Source organism: Leucopleurus acutus, assembly GCF_964270905.1.
Source record: "Leucopleurus acutus genome assembly, chromosome: 16".
NCBI classification, from domain to species: Eukaryota; Metazoa; Chordata; class Mammalia; order Artiodactyla; family Delphinidae; genus Leucopleurus; species Leucopleurus acutus.
In genome coordinates, this window is record NC_139158.1 from 53905985 (window position 1) to 53925411 (window position 19427).

The 19427-nt window shown below is 36.6% G+C and overlaps 1 long non-coding RNA gene across 1 annotated transcript in view; it reads left to right on the forward strand.

The window, feature by feature from the left end:
- Positions 1–204: 204 nt before the first annotated feature.
- The window catches only part of LOC309973468, a 470361-nt gene continuing 451138 nt past the window's right edge, over positions 205–19427 (forward strand). The window contains exon 1 of the long non-coding RNA XR_014326825.1: positions 205–400. This is a non-coding gene — a long non-coding RNA (uncharacterized lncRNA). The remainder of the gene's footprint in view (positions 401–19427) is intronic.

A 19427-nucleotide genomic window follows, 5' to 3' on the forward strand; every position in this document is an offset into this window, starting at 1 on the left:
GAGAACTGGGAAGTGCATCTTCACTGCTGTGTTTTGCAACAGGTTAAAGTGTTATTTTTCAACCCCTATAGCTCAGCTGAAGATGCTGTCCACACAAGAGGGTCCAACCTGAGAAACAACTTCAGCGTATGGCTGTAACTCCAGCCCTCACCCCCTTTCCCTCACTCACACCTCACAGGCTGCCCCTCCCCACAACAGCCACTGCAGAGTGTGCCTTTTTGTTCTGAAAATGCTTTGCCTTGAGTTTGTCATATATACGGTCATGAATTTGAAAAGAAAGAGAGAGAGAAAGAAAGAGAGAGAGAGAAAGAAAGAAAGAAAGAAAGAAAGAAAGAAAGAAAGAAAAAAGAAAAGAAAGAAAAGAAAAGAAAGAAAGAAAGAAAGGAACAGATTCTGAGGAGTTTTCATATGTTCCCTTGATGGAATGTATTTAATCGTTTTCCCCAAGATATCTCCAAGATATGAATGGTAACAGGATGTTTATACCAGAGATAAGATTGGACTGAAATCCTAGTTCACTCTGGGAGCTAATAAAAGTAAAGATTTGAATTTAAGTATCACTTTCTCCTAGAAGCACAAGAACAAGGAAACAGGGGTCAAAAGGGCAGCGACAGTGTTGTAAGCACTTTATCTGAAACATAAACATCACTGGAGTGCATTTTGGACGAAATTACCTCTCTCAGATCTGGGATGTTAGCATTCCTGCCCTACTGAAGCATGCCAATTTTACTGTGGCTTTGAGGAGGGTTGATCAGGGGACTTAGTTGGACACTTGAGAAAATGATCTTACCTCAAGGACTAATATAACTTAAGCAATTAAAAGGCATCCCACTGAGGAGAACCTCATAAAGCCCCAAATCCCTGGAACAGAGTCCTTACCATAAATATCACAGGCAAAAGGAGCATGTATCCCTCCATTCTGGAAGATAATGCAGTCAACTTTCTCTTGTAAACACAGTTAGTGGACAGAGGCACTGAGCTTGAAAGACTGGCTATTCTGCACAATATAAAGGTTTCCAGGAATATTTTATTCCTGGACAGAAAAATAAATAAATAATATCTATGATTTCTATACAGTGTATATGGATCTCAGTTTTTCAATGGATTTTGCTATCTTCAAATCCAACATGAAACATTGTGACAAAACATTAACACTTTGAGTGCAGAGAACTTTTCCTTTTAAAATGAAGTTGATAATCATTATTCACTATAGCCCAAAGTGGAAAAGCCAAGGGGCCATAGGCAGATGAATGGATAAACAAAATGTAATATATATATGTATATATAGATATAGATATAGATACATACATACATACATACATACATACACACACACACACAGTGTAATATTATCCAGCCTTTAAAAGGAAGGAAGTACTGGTACATGCTATGAACATTGAAGACATCATGCTAAGTGAAGTAAGTCAATTACTAAAGAACAAATGCTGTATGATTCCACTTATATGAGGTACTTAGAGTAGTCAAATCCATAGAGCAGAAAGTAGAAAGTGGAATGGTTGTTGTCAGGGACTGGGGGTAGGGAGGAACAGGGAGTTGTTTAATGAGACAGAGTTTCAGTTTTGCAAGATGAAAAGAGTTCTGGAGTTGGATGGTGCTCATGGTAGCACAAAATGTGAATGTCCTTAATATCACTGAACTGTATACTTACACATGGTAAGATTTTTGTTATGTATATTTTACCACAATAAAAAATAATTAAAAACATTGAAAGTGAAGTTTATTATGAAATGAAATCTTTTAAATTTATTTTGGGATATCTCAATTTACCCTGCTCCGAAAAAGCTCTCCTGCCATTAACTTGAGAAATAATAGTCCATTACAACAGGCTCAGCCCCTATACACTTCTTTTTAGAATGTCCGTGACTGAGACAGTTAGTAGCTATTACAAATTAAAGAGAAGCAAGTTAAAATGTTAACAATTATACTTTTTATGTCATATTGGTGGATGCTCTCAGCACACAGAGTCTTGCCTCTGGGACTGATACACATGAACCTGGCAGGATCACCCAGTCACTAACCCTGCAACCTTACTAATGAATGAGGAGACAAGGATTGCTTTAAAACCCAAACTTTGCAAAGCTGTAAATTGCTTTTGAGTGTTGCTTCCAATAGTATTAGCCAAAAAGTTGCTCAGCAAGTCTGCTTCTTTGCTCATTTTGTCTGTTACTGACCTGGTCTAGAAATGCTTCCTGCTGGAACTCTTCCTCCTGGATTAGTAACTTTGGTTAACCAGGCCTTTTACTTGCTATAAAATATGGATGTTCTAGGAAAGATGAGAGCAAACAAATAAATGAGGGTTTGGCTGAGGGAGGGTACAAATTCCCAAGAATAAAAACATAAATTAAAATTTAAAATATGCTGCACTTCATATTAGTAAAGTTGGGAGAGTTTAAGATTTTCAAACAGTGTAGCTTCCATTGGCTCTGAATTGTCTTCAAGAAATCTTCCCATTTTCACTTCACCTATTTCTTCTCCATGTTTTCTAAAGATGCTTGTAAGGTAAGAGTCATATTTACACTGCCTTAACAATGAGGAGCTTGAGAATGCAATACATAAATGCAGCCCAACTCCACAATCATTTGATTTTGCGTAAAGACACGTTTGCGTGTTGAGTGCTTGCAAAGATTTTGCAAAAATACTATGTTTACACTGGAACAGGAGTCTCAGCCTTTGACCTTAGACTGACATTGGTTCCTCCCTCCTCTTTACATTAATCTAAAACCTTTTTGCCCTCAACAAACTGCACAGTATCTCTTCTGTGGTCCCATTCTCCATCTGAGGTGGATGACTCAGCTACTCAGTGCAGGATTGCCTGATGCTCTTCCTATCCGAGAGCAACAGAGATGGGAGACTTGGGGATAGGGTGGGGAGGAAGATTTCCCACATAGGATAATAACTTCTGGAATTCTAGCAAAAATGACAACAATGATGTATGATCTACTTGTCAATCATTGTACAACACAGAAGCAGCCCGGGACTCAAAAAAGTGCTGGTTCTCTCAGCCATGGGAAAACCAAGTCCCCTGGAGTAGTTTCCAGCTTAATGAAAGAGACAAGACAAATTCAAATGAAGAAGATGGAGAATCCCTCTAAATAAAAGTAGCAAGTTTAAATGAATATGTGCCAAATATGTAAGTAAATGCAGAAGGCTTGTAGAGCCACAGGAATGTACAGTATCAAGGAGAAGAATAAGGAAAATAATTTCAGACTCATCATGTTTCAGTCAGACCTTCTTACCTTTATGTGTCTCTTATTTGATAAAATTCATTTATTTGCATAATTCAGTGTAGACAATGCAAATGCACTTGAAAGAATGGATGGTGAATGGGAAATGAGAAAGTAAAGATAGTTGCTGCAATATGTTCATTATACAAGACACATGAAGAACCCTGCTATGCTAAATTCGTTCATACAATTATTTGCAAATCCAAACATCTTTGATCAATTAAAAAAATCAAGCATCGATTCTTAAAATTAAATAGGAAGAGCAAAATGTCCTTAACTAAAATTCAGACTAAATAACTGCTTTCTTAAAATACTTTGATTTCTAAAAATATTTTTCGCCTTTTTCCTGTGACTTTTAGGTAACCAAAAACATTTTTAAAGGTGATATTATAGCTACCCTTGGGTAGCTGATTCCCGTTCCTAAGTCCTCAGTTGTTTAACTTTCTCTTAAATAATTACTTCTTCCTTGTTCTTACTAGTTTGCATGAAATCCTTTTCCTGATGTTGTTTAAGACTAAGCCATTGTGTACATTTATCATAGACAACTAAGTAAGATAATGCAAATATCCAGGAAACTAAGAAGAAAAAGACGGCAAGGACTAATGCAAAGTATCTAATTAATTTGTATAAATATCAGTTCTTTCCCATAAATGACTGGAGTGGTTTGGATCAGCCCACAAATATTGCTATTGCCCCAAACTCTACTGATAAGTGGACATAACCAGACAACTCCAGGCCCTCAGACATGAACATCATATTTTGAGACATCATTTGGTTCACCAAGGAACCCAGTAGAGAGAGAGTAGATCCCTGGGGGACAATATCAGGCTTCATTAAAACTCAACAAACTCAGTAAAAGGGTAAATTCCCAATGATGGCATGCACGGACACACATAGATACACATATCCATACTCACACACACACACACACACAAACACACACACACCCTGGAGATACCCCCTTATATGAAATAAACACTTGAAACAAGACCTCCTCAAATCTTGAGGGAAGAATTTAATCTGCAAAAAAACTATCATTTTTCTTAGATAAAGAAAGTTAAGTTAACTTTGTGTGTGTGAATGATAATCCAAGATAAATCTTAATATATTACAAGGCAGTACAGAAATATTGAAAATTGTTCAATTATATAATAACAACGACAATCAGGCTCCTGACGCTCTCCTTCAATCTTCATCCAGTAGTCTGTAATAATGGACAAGGGGCTTCAATAGCTACTTCTCCAAGGAATATATACACATGATCAACACACATACAAAAAGGTGCTCAATGTCATTAGCCATCAGGGAAATGCATGCTGAAACCACAATGAGGGACCATTTCACACCCACTAAGATGGCTGTAATAAAAAAGACAGGCAATAACAGTGTTGGCAAGGATGTGGAGAACTTGGAACCTTCATGCACTGCTGTGAGAATGTTGCAGACACTTTGGAAAATAGTTTTGACAGTTCCTTAAAAAGGTTAAAAGTAGATTTACCATATGACCCAGCAATTTCACTCCTAAGAGAAATGAAATGTGACTTCACAGAAAATTTTTACACCAATATTCATAGCAAAATTATTCATAATAGCTGAAAAGAGGAAATGACAAAAATGTCCATCAACGAATGAATGGATAAACTAATTGTTGTGTCCATTCAATTACACAGCAATAGGAAGGGATGAAGTGCTGGCACATGCCAACATATAGACAAACCTTAAAAACATGCTAAATGAAAGAAGCTTGTCACAAAAAGATCACATGTTGTGTGATTCTAGTCATATTAAATGTCCAAAATAGGCAAATCCATAGAGACAGGAAGTAGACTAGTGTTTGCCAGGGCTGAGGTGAGAAGGAATATGTCATGACTGCGAAAGGGTACCGGCTTTCTTTTTGGGATGATTAAAGTTCTTTAAAATTGATTGTGGAGATAGTTACACAATTAATATGCTAAATGTACTAAAGACCACTGAACTGTATGCTTTAAATGGGTGAATTTTATGGTATGTGAATTATATCTCAATGAAGTTGTTAAAATGAAGCCTGGGGCTTCCCTGGTGGTGCAGTGGTTGAGAGTCCGCCTGCCGATGCAGGGGACACTGGTTCGTGCCCCGGTCCGGGAAGATCCCACATGCCGCGGAGAGGCTAGGCCCATGAGCCATGGCCGCTGAGCCTGCGCGTCCGGAGCCTGTGCTCTGCAACCAGAGAGGCCAAAACAGTGAGAGGCCCGCGTACCGTGAAAAATAAATAAATAAATAAATAAAATGAAGCCTGATTGTTTAGTCACTAAATTGGTTAATCTACCGCTTGTCTTTTTTTCAGTATTAATATCTGAACTTGCCTATAAATTAGGAAACTGAGAGCAAAACAGGGAGATAAGAACGACTTAATAAATAAACTGGAATTAAACCAATGTCCTCATTCCTAATACATTGAACATAAACTACAATCTTCACAACTGAGATTCCTCCTTGTACTTCCCTCTCAGCTGTCACTAATATGTCTTCTAACTCAAGCTATAAAAACCAGAGTCCCTGAGGACAATTTTTAAAAATTACATTGAAGTCATACCTAGAAGTGTTTTTCTTCTCTCTATAACACTGAGATTTGGAATCAGTTGTGTCAGTCAAGGGTTGTTTGTCCCCTCTCTCTGATTTGGAGTTAGAAATAAAAGGATGGCAGCTGCAGTGAGACCCTCTGAAATAATATTATCTATCAGCAGAGTTTTTTTCTACATGGAAACATTTCATGAAAATACAATTTACCTGTCTTAATAATGTGAGAAGAAATCAAAGAAGACACATTTTAATTTCTAACAAAAGCCGCTTTTCCACTGTTTCAGAGCATGTGGATCTGCTTTGTGAAGTTACAGTTTCCACTTCATAGAAGAGGTAGGAATACAGGGGAAAGACACTAAAAATATTGTTGGCAAAACCCACTTCATAAAAATGTCAGTCTCTCTATAATCCAGAGAATACCTGTGATAGAATTTACTAAGACTACTTTAGAATAAAACTACACTTTTTGGCCACAAAGTGCCTTATAATAGCAAAATTTACTATATATTGAAATTCAATATAAATTCAGACCATTCTAGCTCTAGTTAATGAATTATCAAAAGGGCTTCATGTATTTCATGAAAATTCCTACAGCATAGAAGACATACAACATAAATGTCAATATCAATTAAAATAATCTTTTATTAGATGTCCCATAAAATTTTATAGTGGATTCTTAGGTTAATATTGGAGGTTTCTCTGAAAGGTTTTAAAATTGAATTATCACATTTTGTTCCACAGAACTGAAATCCCTTCCATATAACTCTATTTATTCTCTTTTAAGGTGAGATCACATACAACCATTTAAGGGCCCTGTTTCTCTCTTTTCCTGTTGAGTTTCTTTCTCCCAAATCCATCAACAATGGCATTTTTGTATAAATGAGTACTTTCCAAACCTTAAAGTACATATGAATCATTGGGGATCTTGTTAAAGTGCAGATTATGACTCAATAGGTTTGGAGTATGGCCTCAGAATCTGCATTTATTATGCGTTTGTGGTGCGGCCATTGCTGGTAGTCCACAGTCCACACTTTGAGTAGGAAGGGTTCAAGCCATATAATTTCACACTAATTGTTTTTCAACTCTTCCTTGTGTATTAGTACATCCAACTAAGAGCTACTTAAATATACAAACAATTTCTTTTCCATTTTCTATTTCCTCCATCTCCTAGCATAATGATCATTAAAATTGTCAAGTAGTTGTCAGTTGACTCGGCTAGAAGCAGGACAATATTGAACCATGAAGTCACAGTAACCAGGACAATTTACAGGTGAATCTGTGGCAACTAGAGGATCATTCTTCCTTATTGTCTCAGTGACATTCATAATTGCATCAAACGTGATGACTGACTCCAGTAAGTCTCTAGTAAGTGATGTCTTGGAGGCAAATAAATTCAGTGATGCAAAAAGACAGACTGAGATGACAAGAAACAGCTGTATGCCTATGGTTAACACTTAGAAATTCTGATGATGTAGCCAAGCTTGAAGGAAAAAAAAAAAAAAGACAATTTTTCTGTGCCCAGAATGAAGAAGCAACCAAGGAAGCAAATAAGAGCTGATGCTGTGGCAATGCATTTGGGTATTAGAGCAGAGGCAGGCCCTTAGAGGTGGCAGCAAGGGTTGACACAAACCTAGTGACAGGCCAAGTGATCTCTGGCAGGCATAGTGAGGCCCTGCCAAGATCTCCCTTTAGGAAAGAGCACATTGCCCTGCTGCAAGGAGTGTCATGAGCTGAGAGCCTTCAGGTGTTATTGAATTTCATCAGGCTCCCCTCAGCTTTACGGCCTAGAGTTGCTGCAGCCAATGACTGAGCAAGCCTTTGGTCCAAAGGCCTGGCCATTTCCATACCACGTGGGAGTCCTTTAATGGGCCACCTTTGTCCTGAAGCCCCCTGTTGGACTAGCGGACTCGATTAGATCTGTACTGGAGTCAGATGCCTCCTTCTCCCAGTTGGAGTCCACCCTTTTCATTTCCCAAGTGTTAATCCCCAGTAAATTGTTTACAGTCCTGACTCCATCTTAGCATCTGCTTCCTGTAAGACTCAGCGGACACTTGACCATCAGTACCTGAGAAGTGGGGAACAAAAACCATTTCCCTGAAAGGAACATCCCCCTTTAGTCTAGGTGTGGCCATTATTGATTGAATTACTCAAGCTTCATTACACCCTCATTCTGACTGGAGGTGTTGAAAGCAAATCAAAAGAAAATAAATTAGAAACAAAACTGAAATTGACTACATTTCCTAGATTCCACACAGCAAGGGAACTGGGAAATGGTTTACCAATCATTGCCCTCACATGAGATTGGAAGGTGGAAAAGATTTGGGCTCATTTTTCAATGACTTTTGTAAGCAAAGCTGTAGAATTGTGTTTTCAGCTACATCTGTCTAGTGCCTGTTCTTTAGACTTTCTGGGATTAGAGAGGCACTGGTGGTAGTGGCAGGGGTGCCAGCAGTAGCTTCATGTTTCTACCACAGAACCGATGGTGATTTCTGACTGAGGGTAGGATGAGTTTTTTAGTCTCGGGGTGATTTCTAGAATCCACTTCTTCAATTCGTCAAGCCTAATTCATTCTATTAAACCCTTTTCTGTACCTTACACTGAACTCTGATTGATATGCCAGAGAAACAATAAGAAAACATACAAACAAGATAGGACCATAATGTTCCCCTGTGAAAAATGGAAACTGAGCCAGCACCATACTCATATGTAGGAACACCAAGTCAGAACTTTAACAACACAGCTCATTCACACCCATGCCCTAGCAAAAGCAAAAATTATTCTATAGGGAACCCTCCACAACCCATGGCAGACAGAAATTCCACAGTAAAAGCAAATTGTGCTAAAGGCGATAGGACTTTAAAAGTTCCAAACCATACCAGGAATCATATTCCCAAGAGGAAAGGCAGGAAAAGCAACAAGCAGGAGATAACAGCACTGCTAAGAGCTAGAAAAGTTAAGACGATCAGAAATATTCTTATTACAGTTAAAAAAATCAGAAAACGTGAGGAAAAAACTAAAACAATATGGAGGAACAAAAATCAGATCTGAATACTTACTAAACAGAAATTCTAAGAGTGAAAACAGTTAAATGATAATGTTAAAAAAAATGTAAAATCATGACTCTCTTACAAATATAAAAATAAACGTTTGCTTAAGAGTTTAATTCATGAGAAAAACAGACAGATGTTAAACTACTTCAAAAAAGAATACTAAGAACAGATACATTTATAGGTCATAAATGTTAAAACAAATATGCAAAAGGGGGCAAACCAGGAAGAAAAATGGGAATGAAGAAAGGAAAATGTGAAAGAAAACTATAAGAATTGCAAAAGAAGAGTCCAAATTGTCATCATTCATAGATTAAATATTCATCTAAATAAAAATTCAGAAGATTCTGAATTTATAATTAGAAAAAGTTTAGAAAATTTATACAGAGTTCAGTAAATAAAAATAACATTTATAAAATAGGATCATTAGAAATTAATTGGCAATTGAAAAATAAATTTGAAGTATATAGGAATAAATCTAATAAAATGTGCAAGAATTTTTCACTTTTTTTTGACTATGGAGAAAATATAAAATTTGATCAAAATACATAAAAAGGCCCAACTACATGCAGTGTTAGACCATATTTATTTTCTACATTAATCTATAAATTCTATACATTTCCAAGCAAACTCCCAGAAGATGCTCCCTGCATCCTGCCCAAAAACACACCCAATTAATTCTGACCAAGTAGACTTAAAGAGATACCTGCTGATGCCTTTTTTTTAAAAAATTGCTTTCTCAATAAAAGAGATAGATTCAGCTGGCATTCCCAAACCCAGTGCCTTGATTACAGATGTGTTGTCTGGATGTGTGTCAGTCAGCTTGCATCCATGAAGCTCTATTTGTGAGAATTAAAAAGGATCTGGCCATAAAGAGAAATAAAGGAATTCTGGGGAGGTAATGGAAATGTTCTATATATTGGTTGTGGTGGTGGTTACACAACTGTATGAATTTGTTAAAATTTCTAATACTGTACTGTACACTCAAAAGGGTGAATTTTACTATATGCAAATTATACCTCAAAAAACATAAATAAAAAATAAGATATGATTTAATACCTATCACATGAGAAATGTCTAAGACTGACAATCTCCAGAATTAAAGATGATCCAGGGACCTAACGAGCCTCATAATCTATCTGCTGGTGGCATTATAACCAATCTAGAAAGCAATTTGAAAATACTGAAGTTAGTTGAATATAAAATTATCTATGACTCAAAAATTTCCCTGCCAGGGTCCAGACTAGAAAATCTTATACCAGTCCAAAAAGAAATAAGTACACAAATGTTCATTACAATTTTTTTAAATAGTAAATCTTGAAAACAACATAAACGTCCATCCACATGGAAAAAGATACTGGTAGGGACACAAAAATCTTGAAGACAGTGGTTAACTCATAGAAGGAGAGAAGCCAGTGGAGCTGGGGAGGGGCACATTTGAAACTTCACCCATAAGTAAAATTTTATTTCTATTAAAACTATAAGGAAGCTAAACATTATTCTTTTTTTTTTTTTTTTTTTTTTTTTTTTTGCGGTATGCAGGCCTCTCACTGTTTTGGCCTCTCCCGTTGCGGAGCACAGGCTCCGGACGCGCAGGCTCAGCGACCATGGCTCACGGGCCTAGCCGCTCCGCGGCATGTGGGATCTTCCCGGACCGGGGCACGAACCGGTGTCCCCTGCATCGGCAGGCAGACTCTCAACCACTGCGCCACCAGGGAAGCCCCAACATTATCCTTTTTTATGAATAAGTTAATTTATTAATATTAGAGTTCATTAGTGAATAACAGAATTAACTAATGCAACAGAGACTATGAACTTGTACCAAATTTTGTTTGGTTTTGTTTTATGAGATATGCAATAAATCAGATCTTCCACCTGTTAACATTTTGTTGCTGATCTTTCTTGCAATACTGCCTAATGAAAAACAGCTAATTAATATGCTTCTAATAATTTACTGAACCATATCCCTGGCACTTAAAAGCAATACTCACAAATAGCTAGAACCATGAGGCATGGGCATGCTTGTGACTTCCAATATTTAGGGAAGATTGTGAATTACATATAGTGTCTAATGAATTATTTATAATGCTAAGAAATGAGCTGAAACATTCATACCAGCCATGGAGAAGAATGAACTGTGATAGCTCTTGAGGCAATGGGCAAAATCTCGCTGCCAAGCCTACTTTTACTTTGAAGTTCTTTGCAAGCAATTTGTGGCTTATTCGGGTTTCAATTTTTTATCAGAAAAAATTAAGATAGCCCTTCTCAGTTTCCTCTGGGTCTGTGATGGTCAATATTTTGTGAAAAAAATACCATCTTACCCAATATTCTCCACTTATTCTATCCATCATATTTCTTTATCTCAATATATTTGACATGATTTGTTCCTACAATTGACAGATGGGAAACTAAAACATGTTTGTGTTAGAACTCTGGATGGATTTTTTTTTGCAGGGGGAGTATAGCTGCTTTACACTGTTGTGTCAGTTTCTGCTGTACAGCAAAGTGAATCATACATATGTATACATATATCCTCTCTTTTATGGATTTCCTTCCCATTTAGGTCACCACAGATCACTGAGTAAAGTTCCCTGTGCTATACAGTAAGTTCTCATTAGTTATCTATTTTATACATAGTAGTGTATATATGTCAATCCCAATCTCCCAATTCATCCCACCCCACCCCCTTCCTCCTTGGTATCCATACATTTGTACTCTACATCTGTGTCCCTATTTCTGCTTTGCAAATAAGATCATCTATACCATTTTTCTTTATGACATCTGTGTCATGGCTGCATGCCTTGGAAGTCTTACATTATTCTCTGCACTTTTCTATATGTTTGCAATATGTCATGGAATGAGGGAAAGAGAAGAAAAAAATAAAGAGGAAGGAATAGAAAGGAAAATAAAGAGAAGAGAAAAAAAAAGAAATTTTAAAAAGAGAGAAGTCAGTGTCACATTTTAGAAAATAAACCCGAAACAACTTGTCTTATCCAAATGCTGGTCAGTGGCTCATTGGCCCTTTTCTCAGTAAAACGTATCTCAAGAAAAATAATCAGTAAGATTTTAAAAAGTAGAGAGAGAGAGAGAATGGAAACTTAATTACAAAGAAATTTCAGAAATGCCATGATCAAGGGGGGATGCACCATAATATGTTAAATCTCAGCCCTTTGGTTTTCAAAGATCTTTAGAAACCATTAGGCAATTAATCACTTCAAGGATCCTTGGAGAAACAAAATCCAATCTTTCTCATTTCAGAAATGGAGAAATGAGGTTAAAGACAATAGCATTTGCTCAGGTTTGCAAAGGAAGTCTGGTCAATGCTAGGATTAAAGCATTCTTCTTATGTTTTTTGAGATTTAAGTTCAAATGACTTTGCAATGGTTTCATTTCCACTTATTTGGCTTTTCTTACATAAGAGGATAACTGAATGACATTATTTAATGTCCTTTTTTGTTTTATCTTTTCTCAAATGCTTTTTGGGAGTGTTCCAGCACTTCCATAAGTGTGTCTGTTACAGTATTCTAACTATGTAACATTTTCATTTGATGTATCATATCCTGGTATTGATATTATCACTTCCTAAAGAAGTAAGATTCTGTTAAATATTTACTCTTCCATCATAAAAATAATAATACCCCATGATGCTCTGTGTCTGTTATGCCAACACACGTCTTAGGGGTAATTGGATACTTAATGGAGGATTTAAAAATTACTGGCTGCAACAACATCAAGTTGAGTTTACTGTTTCCTACGAGAAAGTATTAATCCCTTAATGCACTATATACCTATTTGCCTCTTCATCACCTTTAGTTATGATTAAAGGTAGATTTTGGCATTGAAGGAAACTAAATTCCCAATACTTTTAATATGGAGAAAATCTAGGTTTTTTTTTTTTTTCTTAGTATACACACATACACAAGGCTTAATAAATACGAATTTTAGGTAAAAATATTTTAGATATGTTTTGTTATCTTATTGAGGCACTGCTTATATTCTATCCTCTAAAATCTTCTTAGGCTAGGAAAGCCATCTTTTTTCAATGAAACTTGACCCAGCAGGATATTTGAAAGCCAAATGTTAGAACAAACAGTTTTTTTGTTTGTTTTTTTTGTTGTTGTTTTGCGGTACGCAGTCCCCTCACTGCTGTGGCCTCTCCCGTTGTGGGGCACAGGCTCCGGATGCGCAGGCTCAGCGGCCATGGCTCACGGTCCTAGCCGCTCCGCAGCAGGTGGGATCCTCCCAGACCGGGGCACGAACCCATGTACCCTGCATCGGAAGGCGGACTCTCAACCACTGCGCCACCAGGGAAGCCCAGAGCAAACAGTTTTTAGGCAATTAAAGACCTAGGCCTTGATGGTTTGGTCTGGGAATTCAACTGGCTGTTAAATAATCATCTAATTGAGGCTGTGGATAAAACATTGGAAACTCAAGCAGAAATAACTTTCCTGCATCTGGAATTGAGATGAATTATGCGTCCATAAAATATGAGGCAGATATCAAGTTACTCATTATGTTACACAAAGAATCAAGGAAACAGAGCAAGCAGTGCAGCTAGTTAAGGGAATCCATGAAATTAAAGCTTATCTTTTTGAAAATCAACTTCGACTAGACAGAGAATACCTATCATTATAAGTACAGTAGGTAAATTGTGATTTGAGTGGAATGTATTTGTATATATATCCTTAGCTGATATAATATATTTTTGTAAATTTTCACAAATTAGGCTCTCTAAACAGGGCTGATTAGGTTTATTCTCTATCATTATCTCAGTGGCTCAAAAATGAGATAAATTTTTTAAAATGTGCCAGGGTGAGGTGGGGTGGCAGAAGGCCACTGTTGAAGAGAGACACAGGCTGGCCAGGGAAGGTGGCTGAAGGTGGCCTTGGACTGGAGATCTGGGACATATCAGTTCCAAAGGATGAGGAAAATAAATGTCTGTCTTGCCTTTCTATTCCAAAGTAGTCCCTGACATTCTCATGATCTTATTTCTTTGGAAACTCCTAGTTTAAAAGAGAAAACATTGGATTAACTTCCTTTTACCATAAGCCTGTCCATCCCCCCTTGTTCTGAAGAGCTTTTTATATTAAGAATTGATTAGGCCTGGTTCAGGTAACATCAATTGTTCTAGATATTTTACAGAAATTTAATGTCAGCATTTCTCATAGGACTGGAATTTCCCACCAACTTCTAATGACTGGCAAAGGAAATTCAAAATTGAGAAAAAATTATCTTTCAAAGAGGAACTTTCTGGTCTTAGGCTAGCTACATTCATACTCAGCCTTTCTAAGCCAACAAAAAGGTAATCTAGAGAAATACAAGAATGTGTAAACTACACCTACACACATCTACGCATATATACACATTTGAAAACAGGAATAAGTGACATTTTAGTTGTGTCACTAGGGACATTTTATTGTAATAACAAAGAACTTGTATTCTAAAATGATAATGAAGATAATCATAATGATAGTAACAACAAAAGACAATAGTAATAATACACAATACAATAATAACAAATTCAGTGTTTTACTGAGATACATGTACATTTCTAGACAAAAGCATTATACTAATTGTTTGCAGCTTCCATAGCTTTCATTCCCACACAATCTTCTCTACCAACCAGGGGGACATCATGAGAGCTGTGTCTGAAATACTCTCTCAAAACTACTGTTAGAGGTTCTAATTGGAAAAGGGTTTGTTTTGTCCTTTAAGAGGGAATAAGAAAAAATGAAATATAATGCCTTTTCCCAGGATTAAAGTGACTGACACACAGTCCAAAGACCATTTCACAACCACTGTGAGCCTTTTACTCCTGATGAATAAGACAAACTAAAGCTATTTGACAGATGAGAAAATATTAAGAGTTAAGTAGAAAGTGAGAAACAACAAATGCTTGTTGACTCTTGACCCTTCAAGATTCTTACAATTTCCTGATACTGTTTCAGTAGCTTTGCTGTGGGAACCAAGAGAAAGCATGAGTCAAGTCTTACTTTGTCATCATCCACAGAAGAGAGCAAAGCCTCCATTTCTAAGGTCCATCCTTACAAGACGGATAAAACCATATTGATGTTTTGCCTCCATCACTGTCAGAGGCAAAAACAGATGAGTATGATGCAGGTCCTGAGGGGGAATAAACAATAAGAGCAACCTGTAGATTAATGCAATTTCTTGGAATTTAGAGCATAGGATATTCATGGCCTCTCAGCAATTTCTTCAGTTAAGTCATTACCATGTTTAAAGGAGATGTGGATGACACTGCTGCTTGCTACACACTGTCACATTCTCCACTTTCTTATTTAGTGGCAATGTTCTCAGTTAAAAATGCTCACTTCCTTTATATTATATAATTTTTATATTTTATAAAGGGCTGTTAAAATTATCTATTTTACATTAGGTGAGCTGTGATAGGTTGTACTTTATGAAAAACTGGCCCATTTCATCTAAGTTGTCAAATTCATGTGTATACAGATGTTTTTATGATATTCTCCTTATTATTTTGATGTCTGCAGAATCTGTAGTGATATTCCCTGCTTCTTTCCTGTTATTAGTAATTTGTGTCTTCTCTCTTTTGTTTATCTTTGTCATTCTTGCTAGAGGCTTGTCAACTTTAACAATCTTTTAAAAGAAATTTAGTTTTGTTGCATTGATTTATATATATATATATATATATATATATATATATATATATATATATATATATAGGGGTGTTCAATTACATTGAGTCCTGCTCTTGTTTTATTTGCTCCTTCTTCCTTCTTGCTTTGGGTTTATTTTGACTTTATTTTTTGAGCTTCTTTCTCTTGAAACTTCTCTTTGACTCAAAGATTACTTAGAAATGTGTCATTTCATTTCTAAATATTTGGAGATTATCTTTTTGTGATTGATTTCTAGTTTGATTCCATTGTGGTCAGAGAATGTAGTCTGTATGATTTCAATTCTTTTAAATTTGTTGAAGGTTGTTTTATGGCCCAGGATATGTTCTATCTTGGTATGTGTCCCACTGGTGCTTGGAAAGAATGTGTAGCCCACTGTGATTGAGTGGAACATTTGAAAAATATTGTTTAAATCCTATTGGCTGATGGCAGGGTTTGAATTCTTCTATATCTTAGATTTTCTGTCTGGTTGTTCTATCAATTATTGAAAACTGGGTGTCGAAGTCCCTAGCCATAATTGTGAATTTGTCTATTTCTTTTCTCCCTTCAATCAGTTTTGCTTCACATATTTTGTTATCTAATACATGGGACAAATTGGATGAACCTTAAGGACATTATACTCAGTGAAGAAAGCCAATCTGAAAAGTCATATAATATATGATTCCATTTATATAACATCCTCAAATGACAAAGTTAGAGAGATGGGAAATAGATTAGTGATTACCAGGAGTTAGATATTTTGAGGTGGGCAAAGAGAGGAGAGTACAATGATAAAGGGATAGCATGAGGAAGATCTTTGTAGTGGTTACATAAGTTTACACGTTATAAAATGACATAGAACCATGCACACAATGTACCAATATAAAATTCCTGGTTTTGATATTGTACTATAACAGTATAAGAGCAATCATTAGGGCAAACCGTACATGGGACCTCTATATACTATAGGGGGTGAAGTATACATGGGACCTCTATATACTATCTTTACAACTTTCTGAGAAGATATAATTTCAAAGTAAAATGTTAAAAAAAAACAGGATGCCAGTTAAATTTGAATTTCAGATAAAAAATGAATAATTCTTTAAAATACTTAGGAATAAACCTACCTAAGGAGACAAAAGACCTGTAAGCAGAAAACTATAAGACACTGATGAAAGAAATTAAAGATGATACAAACAGATGGAGAGATATACCATATTCCTGGGTTGGAAGAATCATTAATGTGAAAATGACCCATACTACCCAAAGCAATCTACAGATTCAAAGCAAACCCTATCAAAATACCAATGGGATTTTTCACAATTTGAACAAAAATTTCACAATTTGTATGGAAAAACAGAAGACCCTGAATAGCCAAAGCAATCTTGAGAAAGAAAAAAGGATCTGGAGGAATCAGGCTCCCTGATTTCAGACTATACTACAAAGCTACAGTCATCAAGACAGTATGGTATCAGCATAGAAATATAGATCAATGGAACAGGATAGAAAGCCCAGAGATAAACCCATGCACATATGGTCACCTTATCTTTGATAAAGGAGGCAGAATATACAATGAAGAAAAGACAGCCTCTTCAATAAGTGGTGCTGGGAAAACTGGACAGCTATATGTAAAAGAATGAAATTAGAACCCTCCCTAACACCATATACAAAAATAAACTCAAAATGAATTAAAGACCTAAATGTAAGGCCAGACACTTTAAAACTCTTCGAGGAAAACATAGACAGAACACTCTATGACATAAATCACAGCAAGATCCTTTTTGACCCAACTTCTAGAGAAATAGAAATAAAAACAAAAAGAAACAAATAGGACCTAATGAAACTTAAAAGTTTGCACAGCAAAGGAAACCATAAACAAGATGAAAAGACAACCCTCAGAATGGGAGAAAATATTTGCAAACGAAGCAAGTGACAAAGGATTAATCTCCAAAATATACAAGCAGCTCATGCAGCTCAACATCAAAAAAAAAAAAAACAAAAAAAAGACAAAAAAAAACAAGAAAAAAACCCAATCCAAAAAACAGGCAGGAGACCTAAATAGATATTTCTCCAAGGAAGATATACAGATTGCCAACAAACAGATGAAAGGATGGTCAACATCACTAATCATTAGAGAAATGCAAATCAAAACTACAATGAGATATCACCTCACACTGGTCAGAATGGCCATCATCAAAAATCTACAAACAACAAATTCTGGAGAGGGTGTGGAGAAAAGGGAACCCTCTTGCACTGTTGATGGGAATGTAAATTGATACAATCACTATGGAGAACAGCATGGATGTTCCTTAAGAAACTAAAAATAGAACTACCATATGACCCAACAATCCCAGTACTGAGCATATACCCTGAGAAAAACATAATTCAAAAACAGACATGAACCACAATGTTCACTGAAGCACTATTTACAATAGCCAGGACATGGAAGCAAACTAAGTGTCCATCGACAGATGAATGGGTAAAGAAGATGTGGCACATATACACAATGAAATATTACTCGGCCATAAAAAGAAATGAAATTGAGTTATTTGTAGTGAGGTGGATGGACCTAGAGTCTGTCATACAGAGTGAAGTAAGTCAGAAAGAGAAAAACAAATACTGTATGCTAACACATATATATGGAATCTAAAAAAAAATGGTTCTGGAGAACCTAGGGGCAGCACAGGAATAAAGACACAGACTTAGAGAATGGACTTGAGGACATGGGGAGGGAGAAGGGTAAGCTGGGACGAAGTAAGAAATTAGCATTGACATATATACACTACCAAATGTAAAATAGATTGCTAGTGGGAAGCAACTGCATCACACAGGGAGATCAGCTCAGTGCTGTGTGATCACCTAGAGGGGTGGGATAGGGAGGGTGGGAGGGAGATGCAAAAAGGAAGGGATATGGGTATATATGCTTACATATAGCTGATTCACTTTGTTATACAGCAGAAACTAACACAAAATTGTAAAGCAATTACACTCCAATAAAGATGTTAAAAAAAAGTGAATAATTCTTTAGTATAAGAATACCCCATGTAATATTTGGGATAAACATATACTATTTATTGATTGTTTATCTGACATTCAATTTAAATGTACATCCTGTATTTTATCTGGCAATCCTACCTGGGATACCACATCTAATTTCTTTGGATAGAGGTAGAGAACCAAAAGATAGCATTTCAAAGTACTTGAGTCTGGTAAGCTAAGGGAAAATAACAGATGAATGGTCAACAAAACCTACCCATTTGATCTATGATCATAATCCTTTCTCCCAGCCTTCAGCCTAGGTTGGTCCAAGATTGAATTTAGCAGCTGGTCTTCAGTTATCAAATTCTCAGCTTTTACTCTTGAAAGTTAAGGCTCCAGACTGAAGAAAAAATGCTGGAATGAGTTTCCTGTCCACCCTGATGCTTTCTAGGGATCCAAAAATACAGGAATGGACTTATCTCTTTCTCTAAGCTTTACTTTGGGCATGGAGTTCATTCGGGCTCCAAGTTCTCACCTAGAGCCCAGCAATGCTCTTGTATGGGAGAACATGGACACCACCCTCAGAATCCCGTGGCTCCTCTCCAGAAGCCAGGCTGGAGCTGCAGGGGAAGCTACCATCCCCACAGCATATGCTAGTAACATTGGAGAAGCTAAGCCCAAAAGCAATGCAACTGACCCAGAAAGACCTACATCATGAGGAAAGAGAGGGCAATAATAGACATTGTCCATAGGTCTAACACAGGAAGAGCTTATGTCCTTTGCAACAAAGAATAGAGCCCTTGCCAGGTCTTCCCTGGCAAGAGGACAATGGGGATGACATGAAAAGGCACACTTCTCCAGTCCAGTTTCTGTGAACCAGACTTCTGGGTACCTGCCTGCACGGCTGACTTCTCAATAGTCACATACGCCTCACAACCGGGGATCACAATGTAATGTCAGAA